General features: G+C 36.9%; 1 long non-coding RNA gene across 3 annotated transcripts; it reads right to left on the bottom strand.

Annotated features, from left to right (window-relative positions):
• Nucleotides 1-1,415: 1,415 nt before the first annotated feature.
• Nucleotides 1,416-3,754, bottom strand: LOC140884381 (uncharacterized). 3 transcript variants are annotated; one of them, XR_012150641.1, is made up of 3 exons: nt 3,684-3,754; nt 2,308-3,415; nt 1,416-1,883 (listed from the first exon to the last, which is right to left on the bottom strand). It is a non-coding gene; the product is annotated as an uncharacterized lncRNA (long non-coding RNA). The 3 variants fall into 3 exon arrangements; XR_012150639.1 differs by lacking the exon at nt 1,416-1,883 and having other exon boundaries at nt 2,081-3,415; XR_012150640.1 differs by lacking the exon at nt 1,416-1,883 and having other exon boundaries at nt 2,081-3,410; nt 3,684-3,752.
• Nucleotides 3,755-19,533: the final 15,779 nt, after the last annotated feature.

Raw genomic sequence — 19,533 nt, 5'->3', positions numbered from 1 at the left:
ACTAACCCGATATAAATCAAATGAATAACGTTTGTTCGTTATACATTTGCATTATCCGTACACAATATAAAAATTAAATTTCTAAATTATATGTGACTAATAATTACTTAATTTTACAAAACCTTCAAATTAATAATAACATTTTTTATTTAACAAAAAAATAGAGCCTCTTCAAACGCGATCTGTGTATAGATATTAATTATTTTTTGAATGCGAGAGATTAAGTTAAAATTAAATTTTTAATATTAATTTTTTATGTTATTAGTTATTTTATTATTTAAGTTAAAAATTCAAAATATAGATAAGATATAGAATATTTTTGTTAAAATAGATTATTTAACTTAAATAAAATTCAAAATATATATAAATATGTAGAAAGATTTTTTGGAATATATAGATAAAAATAAGATGTAAATTTATTAAATGATTTTAATAAATAAATTTATTAAAGAAACAGAGTTTTAGAAAATTGATATTTTTGGATTATTAAAAAATATACCATCAATCTGTCAAAATAAATAATATAATAAAGATGCTATAGAAAAAAAATACAATTTGAGAAAATTTATAAATTATAAATTATTATATTGTTCGATCGGGCCGGGACTTCTTCAAATTATAAGAATATTGCATCATCTAATTCATATATTTATAAGTTTCTGGTTATGTATAATTCTGGTAGGAGAATAAACTAACTTACATATATAATTGGAGTCCTAATAGAGATATAAATTCCGTTAATTGCATACATCACTCTTAAAGGAAAAAAAAAAAAAAAAAAAACTCTGAATAGACTATATTCATCTTGAAAGTAGAAATTTCATGTACAATCATCATGACACCATTTAAATAAGCATATAATAAGGTTATACCCCACATACAAGGACGGATCTAACTTAGGTCAGTACTAGGTTATAGCTTATCCCAAAGATATTTTAATACATATATAATTTATTTTACTTAATCCAATAAAATTTACTTTCGACACCGGAGGTTTAGCACATTTTATTAATTTTAGTTCACAACTTCATTTTTTGGTGGAAAATGACATTTTGGTCTTGTAAATTTATCATTTTATGATTTTGATTATCTATGTTATCAAATTTCAGTTTAGTCACATAATTTTTTTTTTCTGTAAATCTAGTCTCTTTTTATTGGAAATGCTAATGTGACACTGTACACTCAATTGTCATATCAGTACTGAATGGTTTTCATGTTAGAACCAAGTCGGAAGAAAAATGAAAGTTAAAAAAAAAAAATATAACAAATTAAAATTGAAATTTGACAACATAGAAAATCAAAATCCTATAGACATACATATAGGACCAAAACACAAATATTCTATTTTTTTTAGTAGTACAATGTAATGACTTTTTTTTATAATATATAATTTATTAATTAAGTTTAAGCTCACCCTAACTCTAGTTTCTAGTTTCTGGATCGTCCCTGCCGATGCAGATATTACATTTGCAACAGCAACATAGCTCAAAAACTCTTGGCTGCAACAGAATGCTCATCCTGTGGTCCTCACATTTCTCAGGCAATGGGGTGAAGGGAAATGGAAAAATCTAGTAAGACACTTTTGCTACAAAAAATATATCCTCCACCAGAGAAATATCAGTGAGGCAACAAAAGTGTTTGAAAGGTGCACTCCACAAGCCACAGAGAAGTTAACATTCTTCACCCCCAATTAGTTGGTAAAGAAGCGATAGCACAAAAATGTTTTTCCTCGTATCGAATGGTCAATAGCACAAAATCGCTTTTCCTCCGATTGAATGGTTTTTACCACACAATACAACTTATCTCTCACATCTCAGTCTTCGTTGAGGCATAGGCATATTGACTGACAATGTCCTTGAAAGCTTGGATATATCTAAGGCGACCTAAATTCAGTATTGAAACAAACAACATAACCAAAAACATACATTAATGAATACAAGAAGAAATCATTGATCATTGAAATTTACTTTTAAACTGATCTTAAGGTCCATATCACACAATGCTGCTCGGGAAAGAAATAATGTTGTTTTCCAGTCAAAGAAATAGATTTAAAAATATGAATCAATACGAGAAGAAATCATTGATCATTGAAATTTATTTTTATATCTAAATACGGAGAATATGTAATAGAGGAGCAATCTCAGAAAACTATTGTTGAATGACTAAACATGTATCGACAAATAAGTAAAGCTGAAACCCGTCAACGCCAAAAGAAGTCCTTCGACAAATATATATGTTCATCCACTTCTGTCTGATTTCCGTTGTAATTTGTAAATCTCGGGGAGAGCTTCACTATAGGCAACTTACCAGTCATCATGTGAAATACCACGTATTTGTTCATCCACTTCCGTTTGATTTCCATTGTAAATCACTTTGAGAGCAATACATTGACCTCCACATGTAGTAGAAACATGAAATCCAGCAGCCAATGCACAAAAACTGTACATAATCTTTCAACGCACTTCAAGTTCATTAATTGACTTCCCCTACAAATTACTTCTGAATTCACCATCTAATATGGGCAAAAATAGTACATAATCTTTATTTTCTTCCGAGGCCTCAAGCAACAGCATCTGCGTCGTCTCTTGCCAAATTCCCCGCTCGCAGTATCATCTACCAGATCTTGAATCAAAACAAAGATAAAATCCTGGATTCCCTCCACAGAACACAAGACTTATCCTACTCCATGTAAAACACATTTGACTGGTTTTCTCAATAAAAAGTATGAATTTATCACACCATATTTCTTGAAATTACAGAGTTATTTAAAGAAAATATGTATATGTTTGTACTCTAAACTCACAAAACAGTCAATAAAAATCGAAAGAAAATCCAGTTTCTAAGAAAATACAATGTAAATGCATGACAAAAATTGGTTTGCCGTTTATAAACCAGAAATTGTAGTACTATATATAATCTTAATAATAAATATACTAAGCAATAACATCCTCCAACAACCAAGATTTATCACTTGAAATACAGAAACACATCTGCTTTCAAACCTCAGTTTTCAAACCTCCAATACGATCTCCTATGCATATCCCTCGCTTTTCGAACCTGAACTCACTCCCCTCATTTTCCAAACTCAGTCAACTAAACTTACTGTAAAAGTATTTGATCCCACCTATATTATATCTCCAAGGTTCAGCATCTTTCATTTGAGAGATTTTTTTTTTTATATATTGTTTTCTTGGGTTCAAAATTTCTTTAGTTTTCACATTCAATCCGATCAAAAAGGCTCAAGCAAAAGGTAGTGAAAACGGACGGAGTTGAAACAACAGTACAAGATTAATAGAAGAGTTTACGCTGCTTCATCAAATAAAAATGCGGGAGGCTTCACCAGGAAATGGGCTTCTTTGGTCAAAGAACATTGAGCTCTGATCTACATTCTCCGTCGATGCGCCACCATGCTGTTCTGTCGGTACATTCAAGAACATTATTAAATCAAAGCCCGCCTTTCTTTTTCACCAAAATTAACTATAAATTCAAGGAGATGATTGCGTTTCAATTTTGTTCTCAGGGTCTCCACACAAAGAAGAATTCCAACCAAAAAATACATAAAAACATTAAATCCAATCGAAAATTAACGCAAAAACATAAGATCTAAATCCAAACGAGAATTCCAAATAAAACAACTAGAAATCGAATTCAATTTCAGAATCAGAAGAGCGACAAAGAATTACCTGCGCTGCAATTTTCAAAGAATTCTCAAAGAGTTTAGCCAGAGAGAGCGTACATGTACGTGAAATCGTGAACAACTCAACCCAATTTTCTATTTGTCCGACTTATTAAAGATGCGATATATCTTGGACCACATATTTTTTTTAAGGACGAGACGGGTCAATTTTACGCATATTTATAATAATAAGTATTACTTTTGGCATAAATTATACGCAAAAACTCTTATGAAATGGTTTCAAGGGTCATTTTTTTGAGACGGATCTCTTATATGGGTTATCCATTAAAAAGTATTACATTTGATACTTATCATTATAAATATAGGTAGGATTGACCCGTTTCACAGATGAGACCGTCTCACAGGAGTGTTACTCTAAATTATAATATTTTTTAATGGATACTCCATACAAAAAACTCGTCTCATAAAAATGACCATTGAGACCATCTCATAGGAGTTTTTGCCATTTTATCGAGTAACACTTCTGTGAGATGGTCTCAACCGTGAGACGGTCAACTCTACCCATATTTATAATAATAAATAATAATTTTGGCATAAATTGTAAGACAAAAACTCATATGAGACGGTCTCAAAGGTCATTTTCTTGAGACGAGTCTCTTATATGGGTTATCCATTAAAAAGTATTATATTTTATGGCAAAAATATTACTTATTATTAAAAATATGGGTAGGATTGACCCGTCTCATTTGTGAGACCGTCTTACAAGAGTGTTACTCCATTTTTTAATGAATAACCCATATAAAAAACTCGTCTCATAAAAATAATCCTTAAAATCGTCTTATAAGAATTTTTGCCAATTTTTTATAAGAATTTTTGCCAATTTTTTATTGGGTTACTCGTCTCACAAATAATTTAAATCTGTCAGACGATCTCACACAAACTTTTGAAAAAAAAAAAACCTTGAAACTTGAGATTAAAGATAAAATCATCATTTTAACTACTAACTAGACCATTATTTTGTCATGATTTTGATTATTATCCGTCATAAAAATATCGACATGTCTCTCATAATTGGACTTTAGCAAGGATATTCATCTAAATATCTACGTAGATATTTAGCGTGTATACAGACTACAGTACATATATTTTATTTTTTTTATTAAATTTTTTTTTCATTTTTTATATATTTATATGGATAAATACAAATATGTAATAAATATATCTATTTATATATATATATAAGATATAGATATGGACTCCAAAGAAGTTTCCTAATAGGATTATACATGAACATGAGAAACTTATATATATATATATATATATATCTATCAATATTCATACACTTTGACCATCAATCAGAAGAACATACGCAATCGAAAAAATGGAACATCCGACCTCCATCGACATCTCCAACGATGATTATTCCATTCAAATTACTTGTGTCCAAGAATATCGTTTTCTGGACGACAAATCGACGCCGTGCACGAGAATTCCCCATGAAGTGAAGCTCAAATTCTGTGTGGAAACTAAGTTGGTTTCATCCTCCGACTCCTCCCATCGGGCGACTTACGAGTCGACACAAGAAGAGGTTTTGGTGCCATCGAGTGTACTCTTTTCTCCTGATCAGTGTGGGGTTGCTGTTCAGAAATCACTAAACATCACGCACATCCCTTTCAGTCTCACCCACAAAAATTACATCAAATGGATTGGGATACATATAACTTCCGACAACAGAGGCCGCATATTTCCATGTGAACTTGATTGGAAATCACTAGAAAACCTACAACAACTGACGTCGGAAATTGTTCGATACATCGCGAGTACCCGTGATAGCCACTACCTGCCTTTGCAGACATTGTCCGTCGAGGTGAGCATCACGAAACTCGTGGTTCGACCAGCCAGTGTTGTGGGCACGTGGAAAAATTGGTGCGCGAATATGTGGGACGAATATGACCAGTTTGTGTATGTAAAGCCGATGCGGAGGAGATCGGTGGGGAAGCTGTTGGAGAAGCTGAGACAGCCGGAAGGAGAGTTCGACTCCGAGGAGGTATGTTGTATTTGAAGGGTTGTCGGAAAACGTCAAAGGCGGCACGGCGGTGGCGACTACTCGGCTGGAGTGCTCCCATCTCTACCATGAGTCTTGTATTTCGGGCTGGTTCGTCGTCAAAACTTCTTGTCCTTGCTGTCGAGCCGTCGCCCCGGCTGATGATGTGCTTCTGCTTGGCTACGTTCCTTGCACCAATTACATAGACATATGATTCTTAGTAGTGATGTTGATAATAGACACACATAAGTTGGATTTGATATGCATGGCGTAAGTTTGTTGATTTAATGTTAGGATTTATTGGAAGATTATTGGAATTTTTTATATGTTTTTCCATTTAGATTGCTCATGTTGTTGATGACAAATTTTTCAGTCATATATATATGTCCTATAATTTGTTTGAAAATTGATTTGTTTCGTCCGAATTTGACCAACTATTTCTGTGGATTCTGTTTAGTAAATATTAAAACCATGAGATTTATATGTATCTTAAAAAAAAAGAGCATACACCACACAATGTAATTACCGAATTAAAATTAATTTAATCACACACGCAACACGTGCGCAAGCGCGACTAATATACATAAAAAAAGAAGCAATATCAAGGGTGGATAAATTTAAGGAAAATAATAATTTTAATCAGATTTTTTCACTTTGTGATTTTGTTAATCCATATTTTTATATTTCATTTTAGTCCCTCGTATTATGATTTTTGTCTATTTTAGTCTTTTTTTTCCATAAAAGTGACTTACAAACGTGACAAAAACACAAGTTTTCCTTAAGTTTATTATTATTTTGGAAAAATTGAATTTTAATCTTATTGTTTGTCATTTTGCGATTTTGGTCATTTATATTTTCAGATTTCAGTTTTAGTCCGCTATCTTTATTTTTAAGGTAATTTTAGTCCTTTTTCTGATATGACGCTGATGTGGCACTAATACATTGTTGATGTGGATCTGACATGTATAATGTCACGTAATCATTTTCGAATAAATCATTTTCGAATAAAAATGACTGAAATTGTAAAAAATCAAAACATTCAAGACTAAAACTGAAAGTCTGAAATATAAAAATATAGAGGATCGAAATCGCAAAGTGACAAATATAAAAGACCAAAATTACAGTTTTCCCTATTATTTTTTTTCGGCTACTCTGTTTCCCTTTTTCTCTAGGGTTTTAAAATTGGAAAAGGCCTATAAAATGGAAAAATTGTTTTTTTGGTCCTGTATGTTTGTCATTTTGCGATTTTAGTCATTTATATTTTCATATTTTAATTTTAGTCCGCTATTTTTATTTTTTTGGTAATTTTAGTCCTTTTTTCGACGTGGCGCTGATGTGGAGCTGACGTGTACAGTGTCACGCAAACATTTTTGAATAAAAAGGACCTAATAAATTGCCAAAAATCGGAATATACATGACTAAAACTGAAATATGAAAACATAATATACCAAAATCGCAAAGTGACAAACATACAGGACCAAATTTGCAGTTTTTCCCCCATAAAATTGTAAAGTTCTTTCCTCCATAGTAATTAATTCGGGTTTTTAAGTAAAAAAGGAAATTTTGATTAAAAGTTGAAAATATTAAAAGGGAAGGCATCCAAATTTTAAATTGGCTGGGATTAAGATTCATGGGAAGCCTAACTTTTTTCCATATATATCGTTGACCTATAAGTATTTCAATTTTAATTTTTGTATATTATATGGATAATACAAATTAAGAATTTAATGCATACATGATATCATATCTTTCATCTTTTCTTTCTCGACTCCAAAGAAGGAAGTTAGTCTCATAATAGGATTATACATAAACACATACAAACTTATACATTCATGAAAGATATATAATTCATACAAGTCGCCATACGTAAATCCCTGGCAAGACGGAGGTGAAAAAATGGCTCATCATGTGCTGCAGCCGAACCCAATTGACATCTCCAACGATGATTATTACATAGAAATTTCTTGTTTCCAAGAATATAATTTTCTCGACGAAAAATCGAAGCCGTACGTACACGAGATTTCCCCACCAAGTCTCGTTCAGATTTCTCGTTGAAACTCTGTTGGTTTCATCCAGTACTGATCCAGTCGCTTACCAGTCTACAATGGAAGAAGTACTTTCGGTTCCATCGAATGTACTCTTTTCTCCTTATAAATGTCGCACTGCTTTCAAGAAAATACTGAAAATCGTGCACATCCCTTTCACGCTCGGCGACAAAAAGATCAGCTGGATTGGGATACATGAATCCTCCAACCGCGAAGGCGACCCCGTCCGTGTCGATTTCGATTTCAAATCATTGGTGAACCTACAAGAACTGGTGTCTGAAGTTGTTGGATATGTTAAAAAAACCCGCCACAATCACCTCCTGCCTTTGGAGAGAATGTGTATGGAGTTGAGGATCAATAAAATCATAGCTCAACCAGCCAGTGTGCTGGCGACATGGGAAAATTGGTTGGAGAATAGGTGGGATGAATATTTGGAGTTTGTGCGTAAAAAGCCGATGCGGTATTTGCGGAGGAGGTGGATGAAGACGGTACTGGAGAGGCGGCGGCAGAGCGAAGGCGAGTTCGACCCCAAGGAGATCTGTGCTATCTGCAAGGAAGGGCTATCGGAGAATGACTGCGGCGGCGGGGTGGTGGCGGCGACAACTCGGCTGGAGTGCTCCCATGTGTACCACGAATCTTGCATATCGGGCTGGTTCGTTGCCAAAAATACTTGCCCTTGTTGTCGAGCCCTTGCGAGGTGATTATGTATATATCGGCTTTTTCGGTGTTGTGATGACTTGCTCGATCAACTACTGAATTAGGTGCACGAATAGAAAACCGAAACCCTCTGATTGATTGCACTAGAAATCAATCAGATGTTTATCGAAGAGATTTACAGATTTGATCTGTCAATTCAGAATATAATTTTTTAGAAAAATCACAGACTGAATTCTCTCAAAAAGGAGAAGGAATTCGAAAATTCCAACTTAGATTAATATGAGATTTTCGAAAATTCCAACATGGAATGAATTGTATTTTCGAAAACCCTTACATCTACTATATATAATTTCTGTACTGGATTAATTATATATTTAATAGGACACTAACTCCTTAGGGCCCATTAGTCATAACTTAAGCCCAACAAGTCAAGCCTGTTATTATAGAAATCAATATAAAATTCATCTTGACTCCGATTGATAAACCGATTTCACCAATGTGCACAGAAATCATTTCTGCACCTTTTAAAGCCAAGATAATTTTTCTGAATCCGAATTCAATGATTTCCAAAAATGCTCATCCCTATGTCATTTTAGGAAATTTCACTCCATTTACTTAAGAAGTCCAACTTCTCTTTCGCTAAATTTAACTATCTCAACAGGGATTAGTAATCCATTACTTGTGTAACCCTCAATGGTTCAGGGATACAGCTAGCCGTGGGCTCACAACTCCTTGTGACTCGGAACAACAATTTTCGACTTACCCATCGAATCATGGTAAGAGCGCCTAGCAACATCGCCCCATGATTCCCTAGGTATCACTGATAGTGCCTGCAAGAACCAGTAGGTTTTGGTTAGCGTACAGTACGGTCCCTTCATCCATATATCCCGATCGAATCAACAACCATTGGTACATCGAGAGTCGTTCGAGATTCGATAACTATGCAATACATCTTGAAGATCAAATAGTGACATCGCATGTTCTACTAGGAAACCAAGTAATCTAAAGCACATCATGTACTCTGGCCAGAGATTTGTCACACTAATATCTCCTTAGATAGCATAGGATATCCACACTCGCAAGCGTGTGGTGAATCCTTGACAACAAAGCATTGACTTCTATATGTGTCGTAACTGTACCCAATCTCGACACCTGATGACCCTCATAGAGTCGGTAAACGAGTCAAAGTATAGAACTAGCATATAGAGTCTCCATGATGTTTCAAATAGTAAGGACTAATGGTGTACAACCAAAACCGCGGACTTATCCATTCAATTAATGATAACCACTTGAAAAGTGCGAATAAGGTAGTTCGATCATCCATCATATGAATATCCATTTGCATGCTTCGAACATCTCTATGTTCTATACCAATGAAACGTGGTACTAGGCATCGCAAATGCTAGTCTCAATCTCGAGCGATCCTTATCCTTATTAGCGGACGGATCAATTGACAAGGAACTTGTTTAAAATATACAGTGATTATAAGATGTGTTTCATGATAGTCATTCAATTCTACTATCACATCTTACATGCACTCTAGTATATTCAAGGTCTTTATCTAAGTATCGTATAGTACGTCACAACATAATAATATGATAAAAGATAAAGTAAATGCCAATATAAAAGTGTAAATTATATTAAACAAAGATTGTTTACACATAGAGTCACAAAAACCCTTAGCCATAAGTTGGCTAACCGGGCACCCACTCTTTCAATTAGGCCATTGAAGCCCCTATTCTCATACTTTATTTTGCTTTGAATAAAAACTTTCTTCATTCTTCTCGCACATATGCATTGTATATATTAAGCCATGCATTAAAACTCGAACACGATGCCACCTTAATAAACAAACTCCCGAAAATTGCTAAAAAACCTTTAAGGTTTATTAAGAGAGACGAAAACCTCAGGCATCCTGAGTTTTTGATCAGGGGTACCAGAGCCTCATGTCTCCCGGGTTTTAGAGAGTTCCAGGGCCTCATGTCTCCGGAATTTAAGAGATGTCAGAGCTTCATGTCTCCTGGGCTTTAGAAAGTGTCGGGGTCTCATGCCTCCTATACTTTAAAAGATGCCGGAGCTTCATGTCTCCCGGGCTTTAGAAAGTGCCAGGGCATCATGCCTCTAGGAATTTAAGAGGTTCCGGGGCCTCATGTCTCCCGGGCTTTGGAAAGTGACAGGGCCTCATGCCTCTTTGATTTTAAGAGGTTCCGGGGCCTCATGTCTCCCGGGCTTTAGAAAGTGATAGAGCCTCATGCCTCCTAGAATTTAAGAGGTGTCGGGGCCTCATCTCTCCCGGGCTTTAGAAAGTGTCAGGGCCTCATGCCTCCTGGACTTTAAGAGGTGTCGGGGCCTCATGTCTCCCAGGCTTTAGAAAGTGCTAAGGCTTCATGCCTCCTGGATTTTAAGAGGTGTCGGGGCCTCATGTCTCCCGGGCTTTAGAAAGTGTCAGGGTCTCATGCCTCCTGGACTTTAAGAGATGCCGGGGCCTCATGTCTATCGGACTTTTAATATAACATTCTTTTGAAGAAATGTGAACTTTCATTGATAAGTACTAAAATAAATTACAACAAATTAAGAAAAGTACTTTTTAAGATGAGATGTATTCCAGGGTCGTTTGAGAGTCCGACCCTGGCAATCCTCCAAGTACCAAGTGCCAGCACCCACTCTTCGGACTATCTTGTATGGACCCTCCCATCGGGCTTCTAGTTTCCCGACTTCTCCTGCTAGGTTGGCCTTCTTCAAGACTAGCTCCCCCACTTGAAATTCTCGATATCGGACTCTTTGATTATAAGACTTCATCATCCGATTTTGATAAGCCTCCATTCATATAGCTGCGCTCCCTCCCTTTTCTTCGATGATATCAAGCTTTTGTGCCCGGACACTGGTTTTCTCTTCTTCATAAGCCCGGACACGAGATGAAGTCTGCCCTATCTCGACTGGCAAGACTGCTTCGCACCCATACACAAGATTGAAAGGCATCACCTTAGTGGCTGTTTAGGGAGTGGTATGGTAAGCCCACAACATGTTAGGATCTCCTCCACCCAGTCTTTTCCTACGCCATATAACCGAACCTAGAGAGATCGGACGATGGTCCTATTATTCACCTTTATTTGCCCATTGCCCTGTGGGTAAGCCACCAAGGTGAATGCATGTTTGATACCCATCTCTGCACACCAATCCGCCATCTTTTCCCCTGGAATTGCCGGCCATTTTCAGAGACTAACTTTCTCGAGAGCCCAAAGCGACACACAATATTTTTCCATACAAACTTCAACACTTCATCCTCAGTGATTTTTGCTAAAGGCCTGGCTTCCACCCATTTAGAAAAACAATCTACGATCACCAATAAGAATTTATTCTGGGTCTGGGCTATGGGAAAGGGTCGACTATATCCAGGCCCCACTGATCAAATGGGCAGAAGGCCCACACTAGAATCATGTCAGTTTTCGAGCTATGATGAAAATTATTATACCACTGACACCCTTCACACCAAGTTATCTGTTTGGAGTCGGCCTGCAGAGTAGGCCACAAATTCTCGGCCAGCAACACTCTTCGAGCCAATCTCATGGCTCCTCCGTGATCCCCACAACATCTTTCATGAACTTCACGTAGCACATACTTCATTTCATATTCTGCCAAGCACTTGGGCATCGAGCCCTGATAAGAGCGTCGATACAATATACCATTAAGCATGGTGAATATAGGTACCTATCTCTTAATTTAATTCCGAATCTTCTCTGGTTACTCAGGCAAGGCTCCTGTCAGAAGATAACTTATTATTGGAGCCATTCAGGTTCCACACTGAGGGTCGGGAGTTCCGATATCTATTGCTGACACAAGCTCTGTCTGTCTGATGATCTCCCGATCACTGGTGTCAGCCACAGCTACTGCCATCTTAGCCAGAGTATCTGCCTCACCATTTTCCTCCCGGGTTATTTGTTTTATACTCCAGCTAGTGAAAGCCTCTCCTAATTTCTTGACAAGCTCAAGATACTTCAATAATCTCTCCTCCCGAGTACTAAAGACTCCCCTGATTTGTTGAACCACCAACTGAGAGTCAGATTATATCATGACTTGGCCTGCGCCTCTTTCCCAAGCTAGCTTCAACCCTGTCACCACCGCCTCATATTCTGCTTCATTGTTAGATGCCCGAAAGGCCAATCTCACTGCTACTTTGATTTTTTCCTGTGTAGGGGAAACCAAAACCATTCATACTCTACTTCCCTCCGTACTGCTAGCCCCATCCACAAAAAAATCTCCACACCTCTTCTCGCCCAAAGGAAACTACCTCAGTTAAAAAATCTGATAGGTCCTGATCTTTGATGGCAGTCCGCGATCGATACTCGATATTGTACTCCCCGAGCTCAATGGTCCATTTGACCAATCTTCCGAGGCGTTAGGATGAGTAATGACCCTATCCAACGGGCTGTTGGTGAGGACAGTGATCGAGTGAGACAAGAAATACTGCCTTAGTTTGCGGGCAATGATTTCTAAAGTCAGGGCCATCTTCTCCATATCTTTATACCTTGTCTCGGGTCCCTTCAAAGCATGGCACACATAATACACTGGTCTCTGATCCCCTTTCTCTTCTTTGATCAACACGGTACTAACAGCATGCTCGGTTGTGGAGAGATAAACCCATAACCTCTCTCCGGGCTCGGGCTTAACCAAAATGGGAAAGTTGGCTAGACGCTCTTTCAATTCCCGAAATCTTGCTCACACTGCTACCCCAACCAAACTTCTGAGCCTTTCGAAGTACCTGAAAGAATGGGTAACTAAGATGGCCGATCGAGCTATAAACCGAGACAGGGCGGTGATCCTCCCGGTCAGAGCTGAACATCTCTGATGGATTTGGGGAAGGCATTTCATGGAGAATCTTTACTTTTTTTGGGTTCACTTCAATCCCCATCTCTTTCACCATGAACCCAAGAAACTTGCAACTTTTGACTCCGAACATGCACTTAGCTAGGTTCAATTTTACCCCAAATTTCCGCAATGTAGAGAACGTCTCCTACATATCTGATATAAAACAATCTCGAGTCCGAGATTTGATAATGATGTCATCCACATACACATCCACGTTTCTTCCAATCTGTTCTCGGAAGACTTTATCGATCATCCTTTGATATGTAGCCCCGGAATTCTTCAAACCAAAAGGCATGACCACATAACAAAAGGTTCCCCCCGAGGTGAAGAAGCTAACTTTGTTTTGATCTTCCTGAGCCAGGAAAATCTGATGATATCCCTGGTATGCATCCATGAAGCAGAGCAATTCAAACCCAGAGGTGGACTCCATCAACTGATCAATCAGAGGCAAGGGATAACAGTCCTTTGGGCATGCCTTATTCAAGTCCCTGAAGTCTACACATATCCTCCACTTCCCTATAGCTTGTGGGACCAACACTACATTGGACAACCAAGTAGAAAATTGTACTTCCTTAATGTGTCCAGCTCGGAGAAGTCTACACATATCCTCCACTTCCCTCTGCTTCAAAGTGCATCTTATTCTGCTTGACGGGTCGGGCTTCTGAGATAATGTTTAATTTGTGCTCAGCTACATGATCCGGGACCCCGGGCAACCTTGGTAGTTTTCCCAGACTGCCCGGGCACCAGCTCTACCTCCTCTTGCTCCTCTTTTAGTTCCTCCACCACACAAACCTCTCTTATCTCCTGGTTAATACCTCCTTCCTCTTGGCTCACTTGCTTGCTATCTACCGGGACTGTTTCTACATAACACTTCCGCAAAGAAGGCTGGTCTCCCCAAACTTCTCCCACCTTGTCTCCCACAGGGAATTTGATATTTTGATGATAAGCAGAAGCTACAACCATGAAAGCATTCAGAGCCAGTCTTCCTAAGATGACATTGCACGATATAGGAGCATCCACCATTGTGAATAATGTCATAATTGTCCTCCTCAAACTGCCCAACCCCAAAGTTATGGGCAAAAACATCTTCCCCCGAGGTTGGACATTATGCCTAGAAAATCCATACAGGGCTGTCTTGATTGGGCTCAAGTAATACCTCTTTAATTCCATCTGTTCAAAAGTTTCTTGAAAAATGATGGCCCTGAATCTAGGGTGGATCCCAGGGCTTCTTTCTTGCGTGCTTTGTTTCCTCCGGATAGGGCCTCTTCTGCACCTGCTTAAGTTTTCTGCACTCACTAGTGTCATGAGCGCAATCTTGGTGGTAAGTACAGTAATTTTTGGGTTCTTTCTTCTGAGATGGATCCCGAGCCTCCAAATCCTCCTCACAAATATTCATTGCCCTGTCCCGAGCCATTCTATGGGGTGCATACTGGGTATGTCTCCCCAGAGACTCATTCCCAGCACCCGAGTATCCTCTTTTCACCTCTCGGTCTCGGCCTCCTTATTTCCTAGCTAGTTCTCTTTTATGCTTCAGGGCCTTTGCCATGTAATGTATTTCTCAGCCTGTGCCAGGAGGTCCTTAAAATCCTTAGGAGTTTTCTTCACCAGGGACTTGAAAAACTCTCCTTCCCGGAGTGCTGTAGTCTTGGTCTCCTAGGCGCAGGTAGGGACCTCCAAGGTGGCTTTATTGAAATTTATGATGTAAGCACGTAGAGAATCTTTCCCGGACTTCTTTACTTCAAATAAACTAAAATCAGTCTTTTTGTATCTCTTACTGTTACTGAAATGCTGTAGAAATACCTCTCTCAACTCCCCAAAAGATCGGATGCTTTAGGGATCCAACTTATCAAACCTTTTCTGGGAAGATTCTACCAAGGTAGTCAAGAAGACCTTACACATGATTTTGTCTTCGTAGCAGATTAACATGACCGCATTTTCAAATCGGGCCAGATGCTCTTTAGGGTCGGTGCTCCCATCATATTCCCGAATTTTTACCGACTTATAATGGGCCGGCAAGGGATCCCCTACCACTTCTGAGATGAAAGGACAACCCTGAGTTCCCATATGATGGGTTGTCCTAGGAATCGTCTCCTCCAGCTTTTGTATTTTCCTCCGGAGTTCTTTCAATTCATCTGCTATAGAGGGCTCTACCAAGTTCATCCACGAACTCGCTTCTCCCTCCTTGGATTTTGCTTTAGATTTGAATCAACCTGAACCTCCTCTTCTTCTTCCACATGTATCTCCTTCCCCTTCTGCGGTATCTAGGCAACCAAGATTTTTTGCACAGCTACCTCGACGAGTGAGTCGAGCTGCCTTTTTCACTCACAATGGACTCTGCACACACTTGAAAACAAAAAGCTCGTTAGTGGGGCGCTGGAATGTCTTTTGGTGGTGCCACTCCGATGCGTAAGTCGGAAATCAGACTAGGAGAGAGGGAGTGGGCTTAGGAAAGTGTAAAGAATGTATGGTAATTTAGGCAAAGTGAACCTGACCTCTATGATACCTGTCTGGCGGTATTTATAGGCCTTGTAAGGGAGGAGTTCCTCCGATATCTCCCGATAGTGGCCATGATGCTGCGTCGTGGAAGATAATGTCGGGATGCCCGGGGGCATGGCAACATGGTCAAGTGGGGAAGACGTGCTGCTGAATACTAGGGGAAGCTCGTTTGGGGGTTGACTTAGTCATACAAACTCTCCGGATTGTGTGATAGCTCGAGCTCTGCTCTGTCTCCACCCGGGCTTGGTATAACATCCGAGCTCTACCATGTCTCCATCCGGGCTTGGTATAACATCCGAGTTCTGCTCTATCTCCATCCAGGCTCTATCCAGCCTTTTTAGTCAGATCTATCACCCTGGCCCCAAATCCGATGATAGCTTGGGATCTTCCCGAGGTATCAACAAGTATTGTTATACTGTATAAAATTAAATAATAATATAATATAATAATTGAAATATTTTAAATTATAAAACATATATACTATCAAAGTTTAAATTCTAAAATACAATATATATATATAATAAAATTATGAAATATAATTATTATATATTTTATACACAAAAAATAAATTAAAATAAGCTCAAATACAACTAAAATATAGTTTTTAAAAAGTTTAAAACCAAAAAATCATGTATATGTGATCAAAAATAAAAATTTTAAATTTTAAATATGAGAATTATATTTTTTATGGGAAATAAGAAATAATTATATTTTTAAATATTTTAGTTTTTTTAAAAAAGTAATTTTTAAAAACAAAATTGTGAATCGGTTTAAAGCCGGTCTAATCGATTTTTGACCAATTTCGAGCGATTTAACCGGATAAATGGTTTTTGAGATTATTTCGTAACGGACCCGTGACACGTTCGCGGTCGAACCGATCGTACCTACTAGTCCGATGTGGAACAATTTTGTTAATTTAATGTCAAGGGGAAGAAAATTTTGCGTGGTTCATGATTCTTTTAGTCACTGGAGTGATTTATTACCGTTGGATCGCGAATCTGTGTCCTCATTTCAAACTTAGGATCTTCGTGTCATATAATGTAACATCCCAAAACTCAAGGCAGTACTAAACATACATTATTTAAAATTTCGGGGAAAAATTTGCGGAAATAAAAGATTAATTAAAAAGGTTAAATGTTCACCATAAATTGAATGACATAATTCTCAACATCGTTGCCAACATAAACCAACATTGAAATAAGTAAAACTTGTATTCCTTCTAAATAAAATAAAATGTGCACAGTAAACGGTTCTTCTAACAACGCGCTTATGCATCTTCTGCCCGCTCGACCGTTTGCTCCTCTTCAATTCCAACACCAAACTCATCAATAAAATCATCTAGAGCATAATTACCGGCATCATTCAAGTATAGTGAGTCTAAAGACTCGAAAATAATATACATGCATTATCCATATATAAAACATAAAACTTAATGTAATGACATAACATAAAAAATCATAAAACTTGTCATTTATGGGTGATGAGATACATGCAATTGTGGCAACTATCATAATGAGAACATCATTGATTTTTCGTGATCACGGTCGTTGTACAACAAGAATATGACATTTTAATTTAAATTTTCATTCATTGAAAAGGTCCTTCCCGAAGCTCATCCCAGGGCACCAATCCTGCATTACCATCTCGTGAGCACATCATTTGGAAAGGTCTTCCCCGGAGCTCATCCCGAGGCGCCAATCTCGTATTGTCACGAAGAAAAATCATACAACATCAAAATATTTTTCATGCACCATCATCATCATAAAATTCGTCATACTTCTCATAACTTCATCATTTCATGTTCTTTAAAACTTTCATGCTAAAAAATCATGCATGCTAAAAATGGTGTAAAATCAAACACACGTTAACTTTTCTAAAGATTTCATGTCTTTCATAGTGAACATAACTTTCATGAAGAAATATAGCATATAGATGCATTACAAAAGCTATATCGATCCACGTGAGTCGTTCCATCTGTCCCGAATATCCGAATTTGAAACTTTTTCCGATAAAACATCCTAAAAACACTTAAAATAGCTTAAAATATCATAAACTAGAATTTTGGACTTCAAATGCGCGAAACGAAATTTCTGCAGAGAACCTTTTTCGCCAGGGCGGAAAAATTTTTCCGCCCAAGCGCAGGCTTGCGCCTGGGTGCAAGAAAACTCGCACCCCAGCCGCCCAGCGTGACCCCATCGTGCCTGGGCGCGAGGCGATCTTCTTGGGTTCCCAGGCAGGTCAGCGCTGCGCGACTTGGCCAAAAGGGCAACCCAACCAACCAATTTCGGCCCTTTTTTGAGAATTACGTACCCACATGTTGAAAAGGAACGAGTATACACTCGAGAGAGCATCAAAAGTTGGAGAAAATTCATTAAAAACATCCCATCATTCAAAATTTTGATTCAAAACCCCACATACACCATACACACACCAAAATTCTGCATTATCACCTCCAACACCATAAATTTCTTTAAACTTTTACACCCAAAATGTCAAGAATGAATCACCTTTAATAATTTACATAATGATCTTAAAAACTCTCATAAATCATGCATAATACAACTTATACAAATCAATACACACGAGTTTTCATAGTAAAAATATCTATATTCTTGAATGGTAGTTTCAAAACATTAAAAACTTGCTTGATCGTTGAAGTTTGGATTTAACCTGCACTTTGGGAGCGATCTAGTCTCGAACGGTGAATAACTCGGCCTAGCTTTAGAACATAGATCTGAACGTGTAGGGAAAAAGGGAGAAAAGACGTAGGCGGCTCCAAGAAGAGAAGAGAGAATAAAAATTTAGACGCCTAATCATTTTGTGACTAATGGTATTGGAAGTCGGCCCGTTAGTCTCAAACACTAACTTTTAAAGTTTTCTTCCTCTCAACTTTTAAATTTCATTAAAGCATTAAACTTACATAACATAAAATATTTTCTCTTGACTTCATTTGACGGCTAATCTCGTTCCTTGAGTCCAGTATTAATCACAAACCTGAAAACATTAAACTAAATCGCAAAATAATAAATATCAGGTATAGACATATCATCACATAAATTAAACATAACTTTTAAATTTCATAATTAAAATACATAAAAATATATAAATTTTTCGTGATTGAGCTAGCTAGTGGATTTTTGGACCTTACATATATATTATATGTCATCGACCTATGGTTTGTGGTTCCGATTGTGCAACCCGTGATCGAACTTTTGATTCAATGAATAAAAATATATTTATAAAGTTATTTTTTCTAATAAATTTTTTTTTAAGATTTCTAATTTCAATTTTCGGTTAAATTTTGGTTATCCTCTTGTACTGTTGTACATATAGTAAGACTTTTTTAATAACTTTTCCTTGTAAATGAAACTTTTTATTTTTATTCACTAAGCTAGTCTTATTTTAAAATTCGTAACCCATTTTGTAAATTCATTTTAATTATGATTTTAATTTCTCTTTTTTAATTGAAAGCTTTTATTTTAGTCTAGTCTGTAAATTCTTGCACAAAAAAAAAAAGTAGAAACTTCATGCTTCTATATCAAATTCTATAGTTTTAATTTTTCAGGAAATATATTAACTTGTGAGACATATATATATATATATATATATATATATATATATATATAAAAGTTGATTTATTTCAAAATATATTTATTCTTTTTTTAATTTATTGAAAAATTATCAATATAAATATTTAAATTCCCATTTATTAAAATTAGTAAATATTCTTCAAGTCCATTTAATTATTTCCTAAATACTCATTAATTACAACCTTCATAATGTCTTTA

Source organism: Henckelia pumila, chromosome 2 (assembly GCF_033568475.1).
Source record: "Henckelia pumila isolate YLH828 chromosome 2, ASM3356847v2, whole genome shotgun sequence".
In the NCBI taxonomy this organism is placed as follows: Eukaryota; Viridiplantae; Streptophyta; class Magnoliopsida; order Lamiales; family Gesneriaceae; genus Henckelia; species Henckelia pumila.
This window is presented reverse-complemented; position numbering and strand designations above follow the sequence as displayed.